At 49.9% G+C, this 12,019-nt stretch overlaps 1 protein-coding gene across 1 annotated transcript in view; it reads left to right on the plus strand.

The window, feature by feature from the left end:
- The first annotated feature begins 1,534 nt into the window (after nt 1-1,534).
- The window catches only part of FNDC3A (fibronectin type III domain containing 3A), a 200,191-nt gene continuing 189,706 nt past the window's right edge, over nt 1,535-12,019 (plus strand). Inside the window, exons 1-2 of the mRNA XM_065417117.1 lie at nt 1,535-1,629; nt 2,671-2,737. The gene's annotated coding sequence lies outside the window, so the exon portion shown is untranslated. The remainder of the gene's footprint in view (nt 1,630-2,670; nt 2,738-12,019) is intronic.

Here is a 12,019-nt window from a genome sequence, read left to right on the forward strand (position 1 = left end):
CTGCGCTAGATGGGGGCAAGTTGCACAGTGGGATAACTACCCACGGTGCATTGCTCTCTGCATCAGTGCAAATGGTGTTAGTTGAGGACATGCACCACCAACACAAGGAGCATAGTTTGGACATGCAGAAGTGATTTAATTACTGCCGTGGCTGTATGTTGACGTAACTTAGGTCGACTTTATTTTGTAGTGTAGACTTGCCCTAAGTCAAATACTGTAGCTGGTTAAGTTTGACCCATAATATTGTCTAAAATGATAAACATTAAGCAAGGGATAATCATAGCTCATGATTCAGGCTGCCACTTAAAAACTGTGGGTATTAAGAAAGGATAGCACCTCCTTTCCTCATGTACACTACTGAATAACTGGAGATGCATAACTTTTACTCCTTTCCCTGAAGTGTCAGCTGTTAGTTACTGTGGCTGGGGAGAAGGAAGGGCAGCAGTGCTAGAGTATTGGTACCTCTTATAAGCATGACAGGTTTCAGAGTAGCAGCCGTGTTAGTCTGTATCTGCAAAAAGAACAGGAGTACTTGTGGCACCTTAGAGACTAACAAATTTATTTGAGCATAAGCTTTCATGGGCTACAGCCCACTTCTTCGGATGCATAGAATGGAACATATATTGAGGAGATATATATACACATACAGAGAACATGAAAAGGTGGGAGTTGTCCTACCAACTTTGAGAGGCCAATTAAGTAAGAGAAAAAAACTTTTGAAGTGATAATCAAGATAGCCCAGTACAGACAGTTTGATAAGAAGTGTGAGAATACTTACAAGGGGAGATAGATTCAATGTTTGTAATGGCTGATTTTTTTCTCTTACTTAATTGGCCTCTCAGAGTTGGTAAGACAACTCCCACCTTTTCATGCTGTAGCCCATGAAAGCTTATGCTCAAATAAATTTGTTAGTCTCTAAGGTGCCACAAGTACTCCTGTTCTTTTTGTAATAAGCATGTGCCTGCTGCTTGCTTCTGAGTGCCATAGAGAGCAATCAGTGTGCTCAAAGTAACATGAGCTCTGGCCCTCTCCTGATGTTCCAGGGATGAGACAGTGGGTGGTGTGAGAAGGCTGAAGTAGGCCTCCCAGGACTTTTCCCATGAATACTAAAGAGGCCAGTGAAAAAACAGGCAACAGGCTATTTGTCCTCCCCTTCCACGGAGGAGCTGAGTGACGGGCTGCTGGTGCATCAGCCCTGCCTGGGCACCCCGCAGCACCAACCCCCTGAGCACCAGAGACAACGAGAGGGGGCGGGGCTTTCCATGCCCTGCCTCAGCCCCGCCCCCTTTCCCGCCCTGTGCTTCTCCGCTGACAAACACCCCCCTCCCGCAGCGCAGGCGCAGTGCGTGTTGGAACGGAGTCTCTCCTGAGTGAGCGTCTCCCCCTCCCCTGACTGAGGGTGGTGGCCGCGCTCCCGCGAGCGAGGCGGGGCGGCAGCGCGAGGCGGTGATGCGCTGCTGGGACAGGTCGAGGCGCAGCGCAGGTAGCTGAGGGGGCGGGGAGGGAGGGGAGAGGTGGGGAAAGCCGCTGGTACCGCCCCGCCCCTGCTCCAGCTGCGCCATTGGGAGCTCCCTGCCCGCGGCTGCTGCCGGCGAGGGGCGCCGAACCGTTAGCTGCGGAGCCCTGGCGGTGAGTAGGTCCGGTCCGCGCCCCCAGCAACGGGGGGCGCCTCTGCCTGCGCTCGCGGGGCGGCCGGGCAGGTTAACACTCTCCCGGCTGGGCGGCTCTGGGGAGCAGGATTTCAGCTGCCAGCTCCCTTAGCTCGCCCCCCCCCCCCCCCCCGCGAGACTGGCTCGTCCGTCCTGCCTGGGCAGGGGTTGGCTCCGGCTCCGGGTCTGGGACTTGGCTGTTCGGGCTGCAAACCCCTCGGCGTAAACTTTGTCCCCCTTGCTCTGTGGCTCAGAGACACGCTGGGCTTCTTCGGCCGAAATGTCCGTGTGCACAGGCGCGGGTCAGGGAGAGCGCGGGGCGGCTGCTGCTGCGTGGGTCGCTCGCGGGATGTAAAGTCCGTTGTCAGTGGAAGAGTCTCTTGGTGAAAGTTAGGCAGTGAAAGGGGTGCATCGTGTTGTGTGGTGGGGTGGGGGGCATCGGTGAAGCGTTACCAGTACAGATGGTGGGCTCGGCAATCAAGGGGCAGGGACGTGGCTGGCTGCGGTACCTGTTCCTGAAGATGCTGTCTTCCCCTGCAAACTAGAAAATGTGCTGGCATAACTGGTCTTCCCGAACCATAAGAGTTGATAATGATCGTTTGGTTTCCTATTGGAAATAGTATGAAACCTGCCAGTGTAGTTACGATTTAAAGAGACGTTTCCGGCTAGACTTACACTCCAAATTCTTAAAATAGATAAATAAACCGGTAATATGAATGGAAATATTGTCATGGTTCTTTAAATTTAAAAAATCCGAAACGAAAACCAAAAAAACCCAACCATATAGACATCGGGCCTGGAATGTAAACAAAAATATTATGTTGCTTCCTGGCAATCAGAAAGTGAAACCAACTTGCAGTAAAAGTGAAACTGATGGGTCTATTTTTATAGTAGGAACTAGGTAAAAAGTAAACATAAGTGAACAATAAGTTGTTTTCATAACCTAAAAAAACCCCCAACACTTTGTGGACAATGTTTTATGGACATGTTAGTGACTTAATTTTAAATCTTGTTTTTCAAGGTGGTTCTGACTAGATTGTAAAATTTCACTGTAGACTACCACCTGACATACAATGACAGTTCAAAAGGTAACTTCTTTTGCAAGTTTCAAAAATACTGGCTTTTTTATTTTTAGAACTTGTGGGTACTCAGTGGTTGGTTGTTTTTTTTAATTATCTGTTTAAATCTAGTACAATGTCTTAAAATTGCTTCTTAAAAATACGTGATCTCAAATACTGTCAACTGCTCTAATACAAGTCACAGCCCTGCAAAGACCTAGGTCAGGCCTGCACAACTCGTAAAGCGGCGAGGGCCATATTACTCCAAAGAAAATAGCTGAGGGTCTAAACCCCCCGGCCGTGCTGAAACACGCCCCCCCCCCAAGCCACCCAGCCCCGCGGAACCCCCCGAGCGCCGCCCAGCTGCCGTGTAAGCAAGCAGGACTCATCCCGGCAGCGCCTCCTGCTGGTCTTCTCGGGAATTAGCTCATCCAGCTGTTGGAGCGACCTCTGCAGGCCGGTGTCCCACTGCCGCTGGCTCTGTGTCCCTCCTGGACCCCTGTGCCCTTTGATCTGGGGTGCTGCCCCCTGGCAATACCCCCACACTCTGGCTCTTGGTCTCCTCTCTCTGGGGAACCCCCAATCCTCTAATCCCATCCTCACCTCAGTATAAGGCTACTGCCAGTCACTAACTAGCCCCCGCGCCCTGGGGTAGACTGCAGTATATCAGCCACTCATCACAGGCAAGGTTGGGTTTGGACCTGCTGCCTCTCTCTATAGCTGGGCTGCCCCTCTGCAGCCCTGGTACTGGTCTTATGCCCTTAGCTAGGTCCGCAGCTTGGGGGTTTTCCAGGCTGGAGTTCCCCAGCTCCTCTAGCCTTCCCCAGCCCTGCTCAACTCCCTAGCAGCCAGACCCTTCTCTCTCTACAAGCAGAGAGAGAGACTTCCTCTGGGCCTCTGGCTCACAGCCTTTTTATACAGGCCAGCTGGGGCCTGATTGTGGCATGGCCCAGCTGCAGCGGCTTCCCCAATCAGCTCAGGTTTTCCCCTGCCACAGCCCTCCCCCAAGGCTGTTTTAAGCCCTTCAGGGCAGGAGCGGGGTAACCATCCTGCTACACCCCCCGAAACACATCCCCCACCCCAGCGCCGCCCGCACAGCGGAAACAAACCCTCCTTCCCCAGCGCCGCCCTGCCGAAACAGCTGTGGGCCGAAAAGGAAGGGTTTTTTTGGGGGGGGGGAGGGGGAGAGGGTGTGATACTTTAGAATTTTTCAATTAAAGCAAACAATTTTTTAAATTATTTTAATTTTTTTATGAATCATGGAAAAATGAAAAACACCTGTTCCGTTGAAAGAAAACATTTGTACTTTTCATAATTATTTTGCAAATTTAATGAGAGATATTACATCTCTTTTCGGCAACAAGCTTGTCGTATTCGGGGGTTATATTTGAAGTGGATATTTTCATAATGTCTTCCAAATGGTCATCAGTCAGAGAAGAACATTGCTTGTTTTTATTCATGTTCATGATGGAAAATGTTTGTTCACATATGTAAGTGCTTCCAAAAATGCTGAACGTTTTCAGCGCAACTTCAATAAGATTCTTGTATTTTCATCGTCCAGACTTTTGTAGAAGTCCCACAGGCTGCTTTCTCTGTGCTTATTTCGGTAAACTGCCGAACATTGAAGTTCAATAACCTCCAACTGCAAATCTTGTGGCACTTCCTCTGGATCCACAGAAAAGGGATCTTCAATCAGCTTCAACTGGATGTCATCATCTTTAGACAAAGTAAGTCTTCTGTCAAATTCTTCAATCAAAAGATTGATGTGCTTTGCGTATTTTTCTCCTAACTCGGCGTGTTTGTGCTGAGGGATACGCTGTGCACAAGTGGGAAAGTGACACATTTCACCTTTTGACAGCTGACTTCTGAAAAGTTTCAATTTCATTTTGAAAGCTTTCATTGCTGCACACATTTGAAATATAAGTTGATTTTTTCCCTGAAGTTGAATGTTGAGATCATTCAGGTGTGCTGTAATGTCTCAAAAGAAAAAGAGATCTTGATTCTAGGACTCATTTTCAAGCTCCGGGAATTTTATTGGCCCATTTTCTAGGAATTTTGCTATCTCCTCTTTCAAAGCAACGAAACGCTGGAGCACTCTTCCTCGACTCAACCACCTCACTTCAGTATGGTAGATTAAGTCGCTGCACTCGGCATCTTCCCCTTCAAGAAAGGCTTGAAATGTCCTATGTTTTAGTCCTCTAGAACGGATGAGGTTTACAGTGGAAACTACCACTGACATTACATGCTCAGTTTTTAAGACTTTGCTACACAAAACCTGCTGATGTATAATGCAGTGATGTTTGGTTATTTGTCTCCCGATAAATTCTTCAAGAAGAGTAACTGCTCCAACATTTTTTCCACACATAGCTGGAGCACCATCAGTACAAATGGCCACCAAGTTTGTGAAATCTACTCCCAACTTATCATTCATGCACTTTATCACTTCACTGGAGATTTCTTTTCCAGTTGTGCGACCCATCATGGAGCACATGCCAACAAGTTCTTCAGTAATTTCAAAGTTTTTATCAATACCTCTAATAAAAATAAGAAGTTGGGCGGTGTCTTTTAAATCGGTGCTTTCATCCATAGCTAGGGAGTAAAAGCAGAATTCTGTCAGTAAAAACTGACTCTCTGCTTTAACTGATCACTTAGATTAGTAGAAATGTCAGCTATTCTTCTCTGTACAGTCATGCGATAGACTGACATTCTCAAATATTCCCCTCTTTTCTGGACATAACTCAGATACAGCAATCAACATACACTTTTTTAAAAACTCGCCTTCTGTGAAGCATTTCCCAGCAGCAGCAATTTCCTTAGAAATTTGAAAGCTTACTTTAGTAACTGTATCGTTCTCAGTGCTCACTTTCTTGAAAATTTGCTGTTCTCCACTAAGGTTTTTCACTAAACTGGCTGCTTTAATTATTTTTTCATTTGGGTTCAATTTGGCGAGATTGGGATGTTTAGTTTCAAAGTGCCACCGAAGGTTGTATTCTTTCGGAACGGCTAACGTTTCGCGACACACAAGGCACAGTATTTTGTCTTTGGAAACAGTACATAAGTATTTATTTGTCCATTCAGTGTTGAAAACTCTGTGCTCTGATTCTATTTTTCTCTTTTTCTTTTCACTCATGGTAGCCATTATGAAGCTCAAGATTTTGTTGAATAAATTCACACACAAGGGAAACACTCAGTTACACACAAAGAGAAGAGATATCTCACGGCGCGTGGCACACTAGCAAGGCACTGACGGTGTGTGGAAGCCTGTAGAGGGGGAAAGAAACGGCGCGCATAGGGTAACCAGATCACAGCAGTAAAATAGGACCCGCCCCCTCCCTGCTCGGCCCCACCATTACACCCCTCTTTAACCCCCAGGGGTCACTATATTACTGCACACAGCAGTAACAAAAATTAAAATACTGAAAATGGATGCCTCCTTCCAGCCACCGACTCGCCGCTCGCCTCCTCACCTCCCCCCAAGTATAAAGCCTCGCCGCCACTACCTGCCCACCTGCCCGCTCGGTTCGTCATCCCCCCATGAAACAAGGGGAGGGGAAAAGGGGGACAGTTTGAAGGGATTTTCTGGGGGTATGAACTAAGCCGGGGAGGGGGAAGGGGAGCAGTGTGAAGGGATTGGAATTGGATGTGACTGTTTCACACACACACACAGGGGCCGCATGGAGCCCTTGGGGGGGGGGCAGTGTGGGGCAGGGGAGGGATAAGGTCCCTGGACCAGGGAGGGGGGCAGCAGTCAGGGCAGGGCAGGTGCAAAACACACACACACAGGGCCGGCTTTAGGAAGTGCGGGGCCCAATTCGAACATTTTCGGCGGGGCCCCAGCAGGGATGACTAGAAGAAAAAAAAAACGTAAAAAAAAGCCTTTCATTTCTTCTATGTATTATTTACTTTCCATAACTATATAAATAATAAAATTATATATTATGTACATTGTGTTATATATGCTGTTGATCGGTTATTAATGAGCTCCATTTCACATGTGTGGGTCCCTGCCACTCCATGGGGGTGTCCTACGGTTACCAGATGTCCCGATTTTATAGGGACAGTCCCAATTTTTGGGTCTTTTTCTTATATAGGCTCCTATTACCCCCCACCCCTGTTCTGGTTTTTTACACTTGCTGTCTGGTCACCCTAGTGGTGTGCACATGTGTGGGTCCCAGCTGCTTCCTGCCCCCCTCATTGAAGCAGGTGTGCAGGGTTACTGCCCTGGGAACTGCAGGGCACCAGTGGACATGGGGCTGGCTGGAGGTAGGGTCTGGCTGCAGGCAGGGCAAGGGGTGCGGGGCTGGTTGGAGACGGGGGTATGGGGCGGGCTGGCTGGCTTCAGGCAGGGCCACAGGGGGGTGCAGCAGGGGTTGGCAGGGCTGGAGACACAGGAGTGCGGGACTGGCTGGCTTCAGACGGGGGAGCGGCAGGGGTTTGCTGGAGACAGGGCAGGGGGTGCGGCAGGGGCTGGCTGCGGTCAGGGGCTGGCTGCGGGCAGGGCAGGGGGCGTGGGGCTGGGGCGGGCAGGGGTGTGTGTGGGGCTTGCTGGCTTCGGGCAGGGCCGCAGGGGGGTGCAGCAGGGGTTGGCTGGAGACAGGGCAGGGGGTGTGGCAGGTGCTGGCTGCGGGCAGGGGGTGCAGAGCTGGCTGCAGGCAGAGCAGGGGGTGCGGGGCAGGCTGGAGACGGGCTGGTGCGGGCAGGGCAGGGGGTGCGGGGCTGGAGGCAGGGCAGGGGGTGGAGCAGGGGTTGGCTGCAGGCAGGGGCTGTGGGGCTGGCTGGAGACAGGTGCTGGCTGTGGGCAGGGCAGAGCAGGGGGTGCGGGGCTGGGGCATGTGTGGGGCTGGCTGGCTGTAGGCAGGGCAGGGGGTGCGGGGTGGTGTGGGCAGGGGGTGCAGTAGAGGCAGCTGGAGCCCCGGCCCTTTAAATAGCCCCCGAGCCCCCTGCTATCCCAGGGCTCTGGGGGCTATTTAAATGGCCTGGGGCTCCAAAGCCCCAGGCCTTTTAAATTGCCCCCTGGGGAAGCCGGGCCACCCCGGTACGCTGTACCGGGGCTTGGGCGTGGGGCCCGATTCAGGGGACTCAGTTGAATCGGCCTAAAGCCGCCCCTGCACACACACACGCGCGCACACACACACACACACTCGGTCTCCCTCCTCCCCCGCAGGTTTTCCCGGCTGCCCACAGACAGTTCAACCCCCCCCCCCCCCCCCATCACTACGGAGGCCGCCCTGGGAGCAACCAGCGCAGTAGCCACCCCACCCCTAACCGAAGAGGGGGTTTGGGGGGGTCTTGGCCCAGTCCCCCCCAGCTGCAGCTCGAGCCCAGGCCGGGCGCCCCTCCCCTCGCTCACACTTACCGGCTCTGCCTCGTGCCCAGCGCTTCCCGCCTCAGCAGGCCCCGGAAGTGACGCACCCGCTGTATGCCAGGCGGGGGGAGCGGGAGACGGAGCCGCGTGCACACGTGTGCACGCTTTCGGGCGGTTGGAGCGCAGCGTGCGCGGGCCCCCGGCAGCCGCGCGTCTGACCGTCCGGGCGGTCGGAGCGCGACACGTGCATGCGGGGCTGTGAGGTTGCCCCCCCCCCCCCAGGCAGGGGACGAAGCCGGCAGCCGCGCTTCTCACTGGCTGGGGCTGTGAGGTTGCTGTTCTCCCCCCCCGGCAGGGGGCGAACCTTGGAGCCACGCTTCTGACCGGCCGGCCGGAGCGCACGCGCGGGGCTTTGAGGTCGGCCCCCTCCCCTCCCCTCCCAGCAGAGGGCGAACCCGGCAGCCGTGCTTCTCGCCGGCCGGCCGGCCGGTTGGAGCGCAGTGCGCACGCGCGGGGCTATGAGGTTGGCCTCCCCCCCCCCCCCCCCCCCCCGGCAGCCGCGCTTCTGACCAGCCGGTCAGAGCGTGGTGCGCACGCGCGGGGCTTTGAGGTCAGCCCCCTCCACTCCCCCTGGCAGGGGGTGAACCTTTCAGCCGCACTTCTGACTGGCCGGAGCGCGGTACGCGCGGGCGGGGCTGTGAGGTCGGCTCTGCCCCCGGGCAGGGGGTGAAGCCGGTAGCTCCCCCCGCCACTTACCCGCGGGCCGCACAGTGAGCGCCCGCGGGCCGCATGTTGTGCAGGCCTGACCTAGGTGTATATAGCTAGGTCTGCACATAGGAGTACACTCATTGGAGCCAGGACTTCCCCAAGGTCACCTGCTTATATGAAGTTAATTATTTGCATAAATATTTGCAAGATTTGGTCATTATGTGTGTGTGTGTGTGTACATGCATATTCATATTAGGGGTGTCTGTCTAAAAAAAACTTGGTCCCTAATTGAAGGTAGAGTCTGTCATAGCTCTGTGTTGAGGGTGTGTGTATGTGGTAGGCAGCTGAGCAGGCAGTGTCCAAACTGTTACTCTGAAACTCTGTGCTAGGTAATCAAATTTTTCATTGCTTAAGTTCCAAGAGCCAGTTTTTGAAAGGTATTTAGATGCCTAAATACCTAAGGACTCAGCATAGGGAAAGGCTGAAGGGTCTGGTCCGGAGATCTAAGTGGCTAATGTGCTCCTAGTAGTGGAGTAGTAATACATAGCTCTTTTGCTTCACTTTTCATCAGTAGATAGATCTCAAAATGATTTACAAAGGAGGTCGGTTTCATTATCCCCATCTTGTAGGTGGGGAAACAGAGGCACAGAAAAGTGAAGTGACTTACCCAAGTTCACCCAGCAGGCAAGTGGCAGAGCTGGGAATAAAACCCAGGTCTCCTGAGTCCCAGAATAGGGGGCAGGTTGTGATGGTTGGGTAGTGGAGTGTTGTATACAAATTTGAACAGGATCATGGAACGCCTGAAGCTAACTGGGTACAAATATGCTTGTTGAGAAGACCCAGAAGATCATAAGAACGGCCATACTGGGTCAGACCAAAGGCCCATCCAGCCCAGTATCCTGTCTACTGACAGTGGCCAATGCCAGGTGCCCCAGAGGGAGTGAACCTAACAGGTAATGATCAAGTGATCTCTCTCCTGCCATCCATCTCCACCCTCTGACAAACAGAGGCTAGGGACACCATTCCTTACCTATCCAGGCTAATAGCCATTAATGGATTTAACCACCATGAATTTATCTAGTTCTCTTTTAAACCCTTTTATAGTCCTAGCCTTCACAACCTCCTCAGGCAAGGAGTTCCACAGGTTGACTGTGCGCTGTGTGAAGAAGAAATCCCTTTTGTTTGTTTTAAACCTGCTGCCCATTAATTTCATTTGGTGACCCTTAGTTCTTATATTATGGGAACAAGTAAATAACTTTTCCTTATTCACTTTCTCCACACCACTCATGATTTTATATACTTCTATCATATCCCCCCTTAGTCTCCTCTTTTCCAAGCTGAAAAGTCCTAGCCTCTTTAATCTCTCCTCATATGGGACCCGTTCCAAACCCCTAACCATTTTAGTTGCCCTTCTCCGAACTTTTTCTAATGCCAGTATATCTTTTTTGCGATGAGGAGACCACATCTGTCCGCAGTATTCAAGGTGTGGGCGTACCATGGATTTATATAAGGGCAATAAGATATTCTCAGTCTTATTCTCTAGATTCCTGACATCCTGTTTGCTTTTTTGACTGCTGCTGCACACTGCGTGGATGTCTTCAGAGAACTATCCACGATGACTCCAAGATCTCTTTCCTGATTAGTTGTAGCTAAATTAGCCCCCATCATATTGTATGTATAGTTGGGATTATTTTTTTCCAATGTGCATTACTTTACATTTATCCACATTAAATTTCATTTGCCATTTTGTTGCCCAATCACTTAGTTTTGTGAGATCTTTTTGAAGTTCTTCACAGTCTGCTTTGGTCTTAACTATCTTGAGCAGTTTAGTATATCTGCAGACTTTGCCACCTCACTGTTTACCCCTTTCTCCAGATCATTTATGAATAAGTTGAATAGGATTGGTACTAGGACTGACCCTTGGGGAACACCACTAGTTACCCCTCTCCATTCTGAAAATTTACCATTTATTCCTACCCTTTGTTCCCTGTCTTTTAACCAGTTCTCAATCCATGAAAGGATCTTCCCTCTTATCGCATGACAACTTAATTTACATAAGAGCCTTTGGTGAGGGACCTTGTCAAAAGCTTTCTGGAAATCTAAGTACACTATGTCCACTGGATCCCTCTTGTCCACATGTTTGTTGACCCCTTCAAAGAAGTCTATTAGATTAGGAAGACATGATTTCCCTTTACAGAAACCATGTTGACTTTTGCCCAACAATTTATGTTCTTCTATGTGTCTGACAATTTTATTCTTTACTATTGTTTCAACTAATTTGCCTGGTACTGACATTAGACTTACTGGTCTGTAATTGCTGGGATCACCTCTAGAGCCCTTTTTAGATATTGGCATTACATTAGCTATCTTCCAGTCATCGGGTACAGAAGCTGATTTAAAGGACAAGTTACAAACCATAGTTAATAGTTCCGCAATTTCACATTTGAGTTCTTTCAGAACTCTTGGGTGAATGCCATCTGGTCCCGGTGACTTGTTACTGTTAAGTTTATCAATTAATTCCAAATCCCCCTCTAGTGACATGTCAATCTGTGACAATTCCTCAGATTTGTCACCTACAAAGGACTGCTCAGGTTTGGGAATCTCCCTAATATCCTCAGCCATGAAGACTGAAACAAAGAATTCATTTAGTTTCTCTGCAATTACTTTATCGTCTTTAAGTGCTCCTTTTGTATCTCGATCGTCCAGGGGCCCCTCTGGTTGTTTAGCAGGCTTCCTGCTTCTGATGTACTTAAAAAACATTTTGTTATTACCTTTTGAGTTTTTGGCTAGCTGTTCTTCAAACTCCTTTTTAGCTTTTCTTATTACATTTTTACACTTAATTTGGCAGAGTTTATGCTCCTTTCTATTTACCTCACTAGGATTTGACTTCCACTTTTTAAAAGATGCCTTTTTATCTCTCACTGCTTTTTACATGGTTGTTAAGCCACGGTGGCTCTTTTTTAGTTCTTTTACTGTGTTTTTTAATTTGGGGTATACATTGAAGTTGGGCCTCTATTATGGTGTCTTAGAAAAGTGTCTATGCAGCTTGCAGGGATTTCACTATAGTCATTATACCTTTTAATTTCTGTTTAACTAACCTCCTCATTTTTGCATAGTTCCTCTTTCTGAAATTAAATGCCAGAATCCACAGAATAGTGTACTGCTCAAAGTACACTATTCACTGTCTTCAGTAAGCAAAGCCAGGAGTCCTGTGTAGCACAGTCTTGTGTGTTAAGCATGGCTGTTGCCAGGCCTTGTCTTGTGTCCTCTCCCTAATCTAGTATACTAACTACTGTATC

Source organism: Emys orbicularis, chromosome 1 (genome assembly GCF_028017835.1).
Source record: "Emys orbicularis isolate rEmyOrb1 chromosome 1, rEmyOrb1.hap1, whole genome shotgun sequence".
NCBI lineage: Eukaryota > Metazoa > Chordata > Testudines > Emydidae > Emys > Emys orbicularis.